The following is a 12,963-nucleotide window of genomic DNA, read 5'->3' as shown; positions in this document are numbered from 1 at the left end:
TTTTAGAATTTTAGAATTTAAGAATTTAAGAATTTAAGAATTTTAGAATTTTAGAATTTTAGAATTTTAGAATTTTAGAATTTTAGAATTTTAGAATTTTAGAATTTTAGAATTTTAGAATTTTAGAATTTTAGAATTTTAGAATTTTAGAATTTTAGAATTTTAGAATTTTAGAATTTTAGAATTTTAGAATTTTAGAATTTTAGAATTTTAGAATTTTAGAATTTAAGAATTTTAGAAATTTAGGATTTCAGAATTTTAGGATTTTAGAAATTTAGAAATTTAGAATTTTAGAATTTTAGAATTTTAGAATTTTAGAATTTTAAAATTTTAAAATTTTAGAATTTTAGAATTTTAGAATTTTAGAATTTTAGAATTTTAGAATTTTAGAATTTTAGAATTTTAGAATTTTAGAATTTTAGAATTTTAGAATTTTAGAATTTTAGAATTTTAGAATTTTAGAATTTTAGAATTTTAGAATTTTAGAATTTTAGAATTTTAGAATTTTAGAATTTTAGAATTTTAGAATTTAAGAATTTTAGAATTTTAGAATTTTAGAATTTTAGAATTTTAGAATTTTAGAATTTTAGAATTTTAGAATTTTAGAATTTTAGAATTTTAGAATTTTAGAATTTTAGAATTTTAGAATTTTAGAATTTTAGAATTTTAGAATTTTAGAATTTTAGAATTTTAGAATTTTAGAATTTTAGAATTTTAGAATTTTAGAATTTTAGAATTTTAGAATTTTAGAATTTCAGAATTTTAGAATTTTAGAATTTTAGAATTTTAGAATTTTAGAATTTTAGAATTTTAGAATTTTAGAATTTTAGAATTTTAGAATTTTAGAATTTTAGAATTTTAGAATTTTAGAATTTTAGAATTTTAGAATTTTAGAATTTTAGAATTTTAGAATTTTAGAATTTTAGAATTTTAGAATTTTAGAATTTTAGAATTTTAGAATTTTAAAATTTTAAAATTTTAGAATTTTAGAATTTTAGAATTTTAAAATTTTAGAATTTTAGAATTTTAGAATTTTAGAATTTTAGAATTTTAGAATTTTAGAATTTTAGAATTTTAGAATTTTAGAATTTTAGAATTTTAGAATTTTAGAATTTTAGAATTTTAGAATTTTAGAATTTTAGAATTTTAGAATTTTAGAATTTTAGAATTTTAGAATTTTAGAATTTTAGAATTTTAGAATTTTAGAATTTTAGAATTTTAGAATTTTAGAATTTTAGAATTTTATAATTTTAGAATTTTAGAATTTTAGAATTTTAGAATTTTAGAATTTTAGAATTTTAGAATTTTAGAATTTTAGAATTTTAGAATTTTAGAATTTTAGAATTTTAGAATTTTAGAATTTTAGAATTTTAGAATTTTAGAATTTTAGAATTTTAGAATTTTAGAATTTTAGAATTTTAGAATTTTAGAATTTTAGAATTTTAGAATTTTAGAATTTGAAAATTTTAGAATTTTAGAATTTTAGAATTTTAGAATTTTAGAATTTTAGAATTTTAGAATTTTAGAATTTTAGAATTTTAGAATTTTAGAATTTTAGAATTTTAGAATTTTAGAATTTTAGAATTTTAGAATTTTAGAATTTTAGAATTTTAGAATTTTAGAATTTTAGAATTTTAGAATTTTAGAATTTTAGAATTTTAGAATTTTAGAATTTTAGAATTTTAGAATTTTAGAATTTTAGAATTTTAGAATTTTAGAATTTTAGAATTTTAGAATTTTAAAATTTTTGAATTTTAGAATTTTAGAATTTTAGAATTTTAGAATTTTAGAATTTTAGAATTTTAGAATTTTAGAATTTTAGAATTTTAGAATTTTAGAATTTTAGAATTTTAGAATTTTAGAATTTTAGAATTTTAGAATTATAGAATTTTAGAATTTTAGAATTTTAGAATTTTAGAATTTTAGAATTTTAGAATTTTAGAATTTTAGAATTTTAGAATTTTAGAATTTTAGAATTTTAGAATTTTAGAATTTTAGAATTTTAGAATTTTAGAATTTTAGAATTTTAGAATTTTAGAATTTAGAATTTTAGAATTTTAGAATTTTAGAATTTTAGAATTTTAGAATTTTAGAATTTTAGAATTTTAGAATTTTAGAATTTTAGAATTTTAGAATTTTAGAATTTTAGAATTTTAGAATTTTAGAATTTTAGAATTTTAGAATTTTAGAATTTTAGAATTTTAGAATTTTAGAATTCTAGAATTTTAGAATTTTTTAAATTTTTGTTATTTTTACCTTATAAATTTTTTGAATTGTTTTTATTTTTGCAAATATTTTCGCCCAAGTAGGCCCGTTGCAAATATTTTTAAAGTTTATGGAACCCCTCCCCCCACCTCCCTTCCCTTTCAAAATCAATAGGAAAAAATATGTTTTTCAAAACCTAAAACTTTTAAAGCAAATATAAGCATTATTAACTGAATAACTGTGATAATAACAAATCAATGGGACAGGTTTATAATGAATTTTAATTTTTATTTCTTTCTTGTTACTGGTGAGCTGGTGAGAGTTGAGGGTCGTAAACATCGATTTTTTTTTTGCTTTGTTAGTTAAAACACAGCCAAAATCATGAACATCTGCACCAGCTACGGGCCGGCCAGCTTCAGGAAGGTAGACTTCGGTGGATGAATTCTTAGCTTCTTGAACTTGTCCTTGTGCGTCATCGGCAGCACGACGGTTTCAATCAATTTCTGGATTTGCCTGTCCAACCCGCCAATGTCCGAATACTGCTCGGTCGGCCGGAAGTGTCTCCAGGATGAGGTACGAGTCCTTGTTTACGCCACCCAATTCGTCCGGCTTGAGTTTCTCCGGATCGTTCAGGCCAAACACGGGCAAAAAGTACGGCTGCCGTGTCGAAGTCTTGATGACGGTGCGCTTGCCCTTCTGCTTGGAGTCCAGCACCACCACCACCCCGTTGTCCTCCTTCTCCTGAGGGTCCACCTCCAGCAGCTCGAATGACTTGTCCTCCTGGGTTACCATCATCTCGCTTACTGGTGCCTTACCACAGAGAACAGATGTACATCTTGGTTCTAACTTGTGTGTAAACCGTGTAAACTAAAAAAAAATGCGTTGCATACAATCTTGCATCAAAGAAATTAGAGTGTGCAGGTTACGCTTGACGGCGCCACCGTCGCGGCTGAGAATACTTGACTTAACAATTCAAAATGCTCAATAATTTCGAAAGAAAATAAATGTTAATCTCGTTATAATATAAAAGTCACTTCTGTATAATTCCAGTTGATTAAAAATAATGCAAAAATGCATTAACATTAACGAAAACATAACAGAAAATTCATTCAAAAATTTTTTTTCAAGCGACAACTTAAAATAGTCCCTTTACACATGTTATGTCCGATTTCGTTTTGTTTACCTTCTTTGGCGCGTAAAATTACAACCCTCTGATGAAGGGCAGTCAGACATTGGTCTGATGTCGTTCGTACGGAATGTTTTATGCAGTGATTATATGGTCCAACGTTCTGCTACTGTAGGCCATCATGATTTTGGAAGTGGCGCTATCTAGGCGGATGGTGCACACCCTAGCTCATTTCAACGTATTTTGGTTTGAATTTTTACACACGTTTTTCAATGCTGTTTGTTCAATGATATACATCTGTTCTCTGTGGCCTTACTGAGCCTGGAACACGCACTAAATTCAACACAAAACAATGGAAAATCCGGATTTACTACGACGAAGCTGCTGGCCCAAGAAGTTGCCGGATGATAATAGAGCCCCAGCGAATCTCCCGGCCGGGAAATGTTATTGATTTTGTTGTTGTTTTTTGTAAACAGTGCGCGCGTTTGCGATGACAGCTGTGAAAAACACTGAAATAAAATTCATAGAGGAATGGTGTATTCACGTAAAGATGGATGTACATACGGATTAACTTATGAAATAAATGCAATATATTTGGAGGGACCACCTCGTGGCCAAAATAGACCTCTACAAAATGACAAATTTAAAAATTTTGAAAGTTTTTCTTTCCAATCCTCTTAAAGATCAAACATTGGCTGAATTTTTTTTTTGGCGAATCTTTTGGTACGTTCGTTTGATGGCTAGTTCCACACTGAGTGCCGCACTCAGAGCTGTCAAAGTGTGTCTTTGAAGAAACTCGCGCTAGTTCCGCACGAGTTTCGCCGCCATCTTGGAACTGAAACTCTAGTGCCGCACTCGATATTTTTTTCAGTTTCATGCGAGTTCCAAGCACACTGACAGATGACGTTCTATTGAACCAAAACTGACACCGACGAGTGCGGCACTCAGTGCCGCACTGGCTGTTCAAACGAACGTACCACTTGGATCGAAGCCTGTTTAAAGGCGGGATTGGGTCTTGGATTGGGTTGATAATTTAATAATTTGCTGCTCAAAATTGAGCACCAGCAAATTTGTCCAATTTCAGTGAACGTTATCCCAAAATGACTCTCACTCGATAACCGTGCAAACTCCGACAAACTTTGTTTGTGTTTGACATTCAACTCGCGCGAGAGAGCGCCGTGGATCGCAGGTTGACTTCAGTCTTCACTCATCTTTCAACAAGCGCGGATCGGCAAACGGTAAACGAACTGACGACGAAAATAAAGTGCTGCTGCCGTGTGTGTGGTGGAAGCAGAGGGGAAAATTTTTAAGTTTGGTTTTTCAGCCAGGAAAAATCGTGTCGAATTGCGTGCCGGGAGAAGACGCAGTAATTCGCGGTGACCGCGTTTTGCGGGGGTGGAAGCAGGTCGCACCGATTTTTGGCCAATGACGTGAGAAGAAAAAAAAGCAAAGATAGTGAGGTTCAGCGGGAGCAAAGCGGAACGACCTTCAGTGGGCAGAGTGTTTTTGTTGTCGTTGTTGCTTTTGTCCCTAAATCGTCATTGCTGGTGCAAGCAAGCAAGTGTCGGCCAAAACAGAATTCCGGAGTTGGTTCCGGTGGAGGTTTGTGGAAGCTTGAGTAGAGTGGCGAATTGCGTCTTTCGGAAAAACGAGTGTTCGACAAGTCGAAATTTTAGTGTCCAGGTGTGAAAAGCTCGATTCCGGGAAAAGGTCGGAGCAAATCAGCATCGAGGAAAAATACCAAATAAATACTGTAAGGGAAGGCAGCATCAGCAGCAGCGTTCAAGGTTCTTCCAAGGCAATTGTCCCAAAAAGGGAAGGCGATTCGCGACCAGCCTCTGAGGGGTGGCCCCGCGGGAGGAAGCGGTCATCAGCAGCAGACGACGACGACGACAACTCTGGTGTGAGTGTGAATACAGACGCAGAGAGAGTACACACAATAATATTGTGTGATATTTATACTTGAAAAAAATACTAGCATTTAAGTTTGTCCTCGAGGGGAGGAATTTCGGCCAGAGATCTAGAAGTTAGATTAACCCAACTCTCTAGAATTGTTCACCAAGAGAAAAAGGGGAAAACTGTTGCACTTGATCCAAGTGTTGCTGTCCAGCAGCTCAAAAGGGGGAGAAAAAAAAGGTTCAATGATTTCCACGCGGAATGTGGTACGTAATACAGAAGAAGAAAGCAAGCAAGCAAAAAATCTATAGTGCTATCTATAGATAGTACACAACGTAGTAGATAAACACTGTAGTAGGAGCGGGTTTTGCAAGTGCCTCCTCGCTCTCGCTTGCTCGGCACTGCTGGCGCTCGCTGCAGGCTTCGATGGCCTGGTTGTGGTGGCTTCCTCAACGAGCCATCTCCCCCCCAAACCACCCTCCCGAAACCAGCGCTCGTAAATAGACGTTTTCAAGGTTATTTTGTGTTTTTGCACGGCCGTTCCGCAACTGAAATGGGGTTGGAGGAGAGTTGGGAGCAGGAAGCGCCGCATGGAATTTGCACAAAACTCTAACATGGGAAGGAAGTGCGCGCCGCGTCGAGAAAGTGCAACGGAGGCCTGGTTTCTTGCAGCGGGGATGGAAAAGTGAATTTTCTGGTTTGGATTTTGGGTGACACGCTGGTTTGGTGCATTGAAATTAACTTTTGGTCGGCTCATGTTCTGAATCAGAAAATCCTTTTTGTTTTTCAAAGTTCGCTGAGCAGGCACAAAAATTTTGATTCAAAAACAAATTATTTAAAATATGAAGCTCAAAATCGAACTCATAATGAATAATCAGTTCTATTTAATTCCAAATAAAAATCCACGTCTGAACACATACCACTCATTTATTACATTTGTAGCTTAACCTAATCATCGTTGATCGCTTAGTCAGATATCGAGTAGTAGCTTTAATTAATTTAATGAGGTAGATCTACCAAAATACACCAACTAGATAACCTCAACGGTGCACATCAACCACAATAGTCTGACGCACTATTTTCTGGCCACTCTACTAAAATCCCGAGTGTTATCAAATCACGCATCTGTGTTTTTGGCTTAAAAAATTTAAATTTATTGTCCTTAGATAGATTGTTATGAAATTTAGATCTTTTCGGCAATTTTAGGTGGGAAGAGATTTTTTTATGGTTTTTATCGATTTTAGGTAAAACTTTGTTAAAGTAACTATATTTAGTAAAATAAACATTACCGCCTTTGAAATCGCAAATGTTAATGTCATCATATTGTCATTGTTTAGTTATAATTTTCATTTCATAGCAAGTTTCATATCTAAAGTTACATTGCGTCTTTTAAGTAGTCTTTTTATTGACTAATTTGAACATTGAAACAGTGTGCAAACAGGTAACCTTTTTCCCCAAAACTTTAAAATGTTGAAATATTTGATTTTTAAAACATTTATGTGATAAGTCTTTCTACATAACGATGTAAACGTAGAAATATATTTCTAATTTTTTATACCTATTTACATTACAACTTTTAATAGAATGAGTGGTAAAAAATCAGGAAAATTTATCTTTAATTTTTTAAAGTTGAAATACTGAAATATCACTGACGTCAAGACAGACTGTTTGTTTACACCTCGGCTTTGGCCCATTCACATTGTTTTGCTTGAATTTCTGCAGCTTCATTGTTCAACTGTTTACTTTTCCTGTAATTCTCGAATGACGAAATGGCCTACTTTTGTTCACACAAATATAACAGAATCGATAAGTAATACAATCATCCCTCATATTCGGAACAGATTACATATCTGCCAATGTTCAACAAATCATGGAAAATCGATAATTGAACATAATGATTTGTTTGACCTTCATGTGAAAGCTTTTCTTGAGATCTTTCGATTGAGGTATAGACCGGCTGCACATTTTTACGTTTTATATCAAGTTTTTTAAGAAAAACATTGACCCTCGAAATCCACAAATTCGGAACACTTTTTTCTTACGAATCAGGGTGGCCACTCAAGTCGGGAAATCGGGAAAGTCGGGAAAAAGTCGGGAATTCGCCAAAATCCGCCAAAAATCGGGAAAAAGTCGGGAATTTATGATTTTTTGTCAAAAAGTCGGGAAAAGTCGGGAATTCTGAGCATACTTGTTTGAAAATTAGTTTTTAACTCTTGAATAATTTTGTAATATTTTGTACAATTTTCAAGTTGAAATCACTCATTTCTGCTCTAGTAACTTACTTTAAATTTAAGGTTCTTTTCACTATTTCAATATATTTGAGTATGGAAAAGCTGTTTAAGACATTCAAAATCTTTATGAATATTGGAGTCTTTTTGCCTTCCTCACCTCAATGAGGAAGGGCTTTAAAATCACTCGAAAGATGATTTTCTTTATTTGACCTCGTAGACCCACCTTCACGTATACCTATCGACTCAGAATCAAATTCTGAACAAATGTCTGTGCGTGTGTCTGGATGTGAGTCCGTGCACCGAAAAACATGCACTCGATTATCTCCGGATTGGCTGAACCGATTTAAACCGTTTTGGTCTCATTCGATCCGTCTTGGGGTCCCACAAGACCCTAGTTAATATTATAAAGTTTAGAAAAGTACTTCAAAAGTTATGCTAAAAAAACGATTTTAGCTAAACTTCGGAAGATTGTAAAAAGGGTGGTTTTGTAAGAAAACCCGTCATGCTATATATTATTAGAAAGGTATTTGAAAGACCTTTCTAACGCGTTAAAAAGATTGAAGATCTGACAACCCCATCAAAAGTTATAAGTACTTTAGTGTCTTTGATACATTTTTTTGAAGCCGGATCTAGATAATTTGATAAAAAATAAGTGTTATTTATACACTTTTTGGAGGGTGTGTAGTGTCTTTACTTTATGAATGTGAGGAAGGCACCAACCACCTAAATGTGGATTAACTAACGTTTTTATGAATCAAATGATCGCTATTAATTTTTGTTCATAAAAGAAGAGGTAAAGTTAATGAAAAACTAATATAAAAATAGAGCCTAATGGCCAGCTTAGAATTATGATTCTATTTTTAAATAGCTGTCTAAATTCGTTACATTTGTCCTAGAGCGTCCAATTTCCCGTCCGGGGAAAAAAATTCCCGGGAAATCCCGGGAATTCCCGGAAAAAATATTTCCCGTTTCCCGGGAAATTTGTAAATTTCCCGGGAATTCCCGAAATGCAAGCGGAGGTATACATTTTCCTACCTTTCTGCACCAATGTTTTGAAATTATACAAAAAATAATAATTATTAAACTTGATTTATTTTATTCATTGCAATCTACTGTTCATATTGAACTAATTAGTTTGTCTGTAAATTTCATGTCAAGGTTTACTTCAGATAATATTTATTTTTGAATTGAATTTGAATTGACATAATTAAATTTTTTAAAAAAGGTTCTGCGAGACGAATTTGTTTAAAAGTGTTCGAGAAATTACAGTTTGAAGTCATAAATTTATGAAGCACGTGAGCTACCAAGGGCGTAAGAGAGTTAAATATAAAAAATATCGATTAATTTCAACCACTTCTACACTTAACTTAACTAAACTTAACTTAACTTAACAAAAATCATACCATAAATGAAACCATGAAAAATCGTTAAAAAACAAATTCTTATAATATGGAATCAATCCAAAGAATGCAACCATATTTTCAAAACTCGCTTCATATAATTGAAAACTTTGAGTTGTGGTTTCATGAAATAGTGTTTCAAGTTAAAAAGCGCCAGAAATTAGATTTTTAAGGCAAATTCAATGATTATCTATTCATTCACATGTAAAAAATACTTATTCTGTTAGAAGTTATTTGCCACGATAAACAATATTTCTGCTTGATTTTTTTTCGTTCCAATGTATGGTCACTGAGAAAAATTAAAAAGCAATTGTATGTTGCCATAGATTTTTACTGTTCAAACAATTTGATTAAAAAAATATTACTTCTCAACGAAAAATTTTGATTTTTTTTTCGATTTGTTACGATTTAAAGACAGCCTTAAAAATGATAAAAGCTATATATTTTCTCAAAGCTGGATGATTTTTTACAAGCAGTCAAGCAATTAATTGATCCTAACACTTATTTTGATCATTAAAGTTGCTGTTCTATACAAATGTTGCAAAATATTGACCAGGAACAGGATCAGAATGATTTTCGTTGAATTTCAAATTTCCCGGGAATTCCCGGGATTTCCCGGGAAATTTGTTGAAAAATTCCCGTTTCCCGGGAATTTTGTAACCCCGGGAAATTGGACGCTCTAATTTGTCCGCATTTGCCCTAGACGCCGCTGCTGGATGAAAAATAATTTTATATGAAATTTTTGTTTTAATTAAAAATTACAAATATATTTAAAAATAAATAAAATTTAATAGAAAATAATGAAAGCGCTAGGCATTTTGTGGATCTGTTATTTACTAAAATTTTCACAGTTTTGCCTAATAAGCCAAATTAATGAAGATATATGTAGAATAAAAATTTTAAAGTTAAAAATTCTTATCGATTGCAAAGTATCCAACTGTTCATCTATTTCCACAACCTTATCTGATTTTTTTTTCTTTCAATTTTGTTCATTCCCGGGAACAGTCCTGGAAATTTTGTCCCAGGAATTCCCGGGATGGACGCACTAACAAACACTGAAAAAAGTGCATTATTGTTTTATTTTAAATGCTGAATCTATTATGTTATTTGGGTCATTCCAGGTCAACTGAGTACACTTTTGGACGATTTTTTAAAACATAACTTTGCAACTATTTAAGCAAAAGACTTTCTACAGGTGGGATTTTATAGAAAATTGTCCAGGGAATTCGATAAAAACAAAATTTTAACCCTTAAATGTCCACTAATATTATATTTTTACGTTTTAAGTATTAAATATCAGTTTTGACCAATTCCTTGTGTTTTTATTTGTTTTATTTTATCACCATCGTGTTCTCCAGACAATTTTACATAATAATCAATGTAGACTTCAAACTAAAATGAACTATTGGCAAGTTACAGTGATTTTACTGAAAAATGTTGGATTTTGCTCTGCACTCTGTCCTATGAATTCAAATCCCGAGCAGACGGAAATAACTTGGGAAGGTCAGTTTTTGATATTGTGAGAAGATCGAAATTTGTTATTGGGATGATCGGATCAGTTGTTAAAATAACAAAAATCAATAACAAAGATTTGGTCGAAGAATAACTTATACTGATATTATGTTGTTATTGCAATAACAAACCAATAACACAGAAGGAATCATGAAGGAATAACAAGATTTGTTATTTTGTGCGGAGAGGTGGAGCAGCATAATAACAAAAAATGTTATTAAACTGGTATGTCTCCATAACAAAAAAAGTGATTGTTTTGGGTTAATTTTAATTTGCAAATAAACCTGCAGTTGCCATAACTCCTCTGTACTAGTCAGGGCTGCAGAGTCGGGTACCTCCAAGCGACTTTGAATCCATACTTTGAAGACAACTCCGACTCTGGATGCAGGATATGACGTCAACGACGACTTCAGCTCTCCAAAAATACCCGACTTCACAGATTCCGACTCCAAGTAAAAGTTGCTGAAAATTTGCTGAAACCGATGCAGTCTCCGAGGTCTCACTCCAGCTCGAACGCTAACGTCAGCTCCAACTTCCTGGCTCTGTGAAAATAATAACAGTTTTTGTTATTCACACTTCAAAAATTCTCAATAAATAAATCAATTCCATTACGGAATATAACAAAATTAAAAAAATGAACTCTCAAAAGTTATTTTTTTCGGATTAATTTTAGCTTGAAACCCCATTTCATGGTGAAATAAATGATCAAAATTTCAACTTTTTAGAATAATTTTAGCTTAAGGACCCCATTTCATGGCCAAAATAATGACCCTGACGAAATTGGTCAAAATTATCCCATAGTTCTAACCATTTTAAACAAAGTCCTTTAGGGGGTATATCAAATAATTAAAAAAATCAACATTCAAAATTTCAACTTTTTAGAATAATTTTAGCTTAAGGACCCCATTTCATGGCCAAAATAATGACCCCAACGAAATTGGTCAAAATTATCCCATAGTTCTAGCCAATTTTAGTAAAGTCCCTTAGGGGGTATATCAAATAATTGAAAAAATCAACTTCCAAAATTTCAACTTTTTACAATAATTTTAGCTTAAGGACCCCATTTCATGGCCAAAATAATGACCCCGACGAAATTAGACAAAATTATCCCAAAGATCTAAACATATTTAACAAAAGAAAAAATATTAACAGATTGTGTTATGGACACTTAGAAACTTTTCCATTTGTGCGATTTATGGTAATTTTATTTCTAAGTCAGTATACCGAACGAATAACAAATCTTGTTATAAGGAGAGTTTTTGAGATGACATTTCCTCTTATTAGCGTGTTATTAAATATTTTAAGTTTAATATCACTTCAATACCAAATCTTGATTATTTTATCAGATAACTGTTATTATTTTTTCTTCTTGAAGTTGAAGTTCAGGATAAAATAATAACACTTTTTGTTATTTTAACAGGATTTGTTATTGAAATATTATTAATTTTGTTATTACCGTCTGCCCGGGATCCGAAATAAGTTTATCACATATAAAAACCAAGTGCAGCGCAAAATCATACTTTTTTCAGTAAAATCGCTGTATCTCGCCAATAGTTCATTTTAGTTTGAGGTCTACATTGATTATTATGTAAAATTGTCCGGGGAACAAGATGGTGATGAAATAAATCAAATAAAAATATAAGGAACAGGTCAAAATTGAATTTCAATGCGTTAAAATATTCTTCAGGTAAAAATATGTACATGTGCCAATTTTAAGCCAAATCGGCTAAGGTTTAAGGGTCGCTATTGATCGTTAAAGTTTGTATGGGAAAATTAGCAAATATGCATGAGGAGATGCAAATAAATCAAAATTCCACCAAAAGGTGCCGTTAAATGTGTCGGATCATTGTGAAGTGTGAGATTCTTATGTAAATTGTTACGACAAACGACTTTGTCGAAGACGGAAAAACGTCAAGGGTCAAGGGTTAACCCTTGACGAGTTATTAGCGATTCAAAGGAGACGTTTTTTTACGAACAGATTTTTTTTACCAACTTTAACGATCTATAGCGACACACTAACCAATACTGTTGAGGCCGCTCACTGCCGCGACGGGGTCGACACCATGCTGCTGCGTGGGAACGAACGCCGCGTCGGCATCTCACGCGCGTGAGACGTGAGGAAGAAGGAAGAAACAATGATGAAACACACGAGCAAAGGGGCGACGAATCAAAACAAAGTGACAATCAAAATTTACGAGCACAAGTGGTCAGGGAAAAAGGAACGTGGAGCGTTTTTGATAATTAGTAGGATATTTAGGAGGATTGGCAGGCCAAGTGCGAATGATTCTGATGATATCTCTTCAGTTGACGCTCAGGCGAGGAACATCCTGGAAGGAGCGTCACTGACTACGTCCGTAGTCCTGTTAGATCTTTCTTGATCAGGACAGTATAGCTCTGGTTCCTTGCAAGTGTCCTATTTTCTTACCTCCACGTTGGCTTGGTTTTCATGATGACCTAGCTGGTGGCCTGTGGAAACGGATCGTAAACCTTTGACCAGCGAGGGTCAGAGTCGAGACGGCTAGAAGAAAGGGGCGCGACAATGTGGGAAAGGAAAGTTATTTGTGATTGTAGACGGTATTGTTTTGATTCGCAG

At 32.6% G+C, this 12,963-nt stretch overlaps 1 protein-coding gene across 4 annotated transcripts in view; it reads left to right on the top strand.

Moving 5' to 3' along the window:
- The first annotated feature begins 4,534 nt into the window (after nt 1-4,534).
- The window catches only part of LOC120419143 (OTU domain-containing protein 7B-like), a 73,063-nt gene continuing 64,634 nt past the window's right edge, over nt 4,535-12,963 (top strand). For 3 of the 4 annotated variants that reach the window (XM_052707449.1, XM_052707448.1, XM_039581777.2), the window contains exon 1: nt 4,535-5,234. The gene's annotated coding sequence lies outside the window, so the exon portion shown is untranslated. The remainder of the gene's footprint in view (nt 5,235-12,963) is intronic. The other variant, XM_039581778.2, reaches the window with a different exon arrangement.

The sequence above is a fragment of the Culex pipiens genome, chromosome 2, assembly GCF_016801865.2.
Source record: "Culex pipiens pallens isolate TS chromosome 2, TS_CPP_V2, whole genome shotgun sequence".
Classification (NCBI taxonomy): domain Eukaryota; kingdom Metazoa; phylum Arthropoda; class Insecta; order Diptera; family Culicidae; genus Culex; species Culex pipiens.
This window is presented reverse-complemented; position numbering and strand designations above follow the sequence as displayed.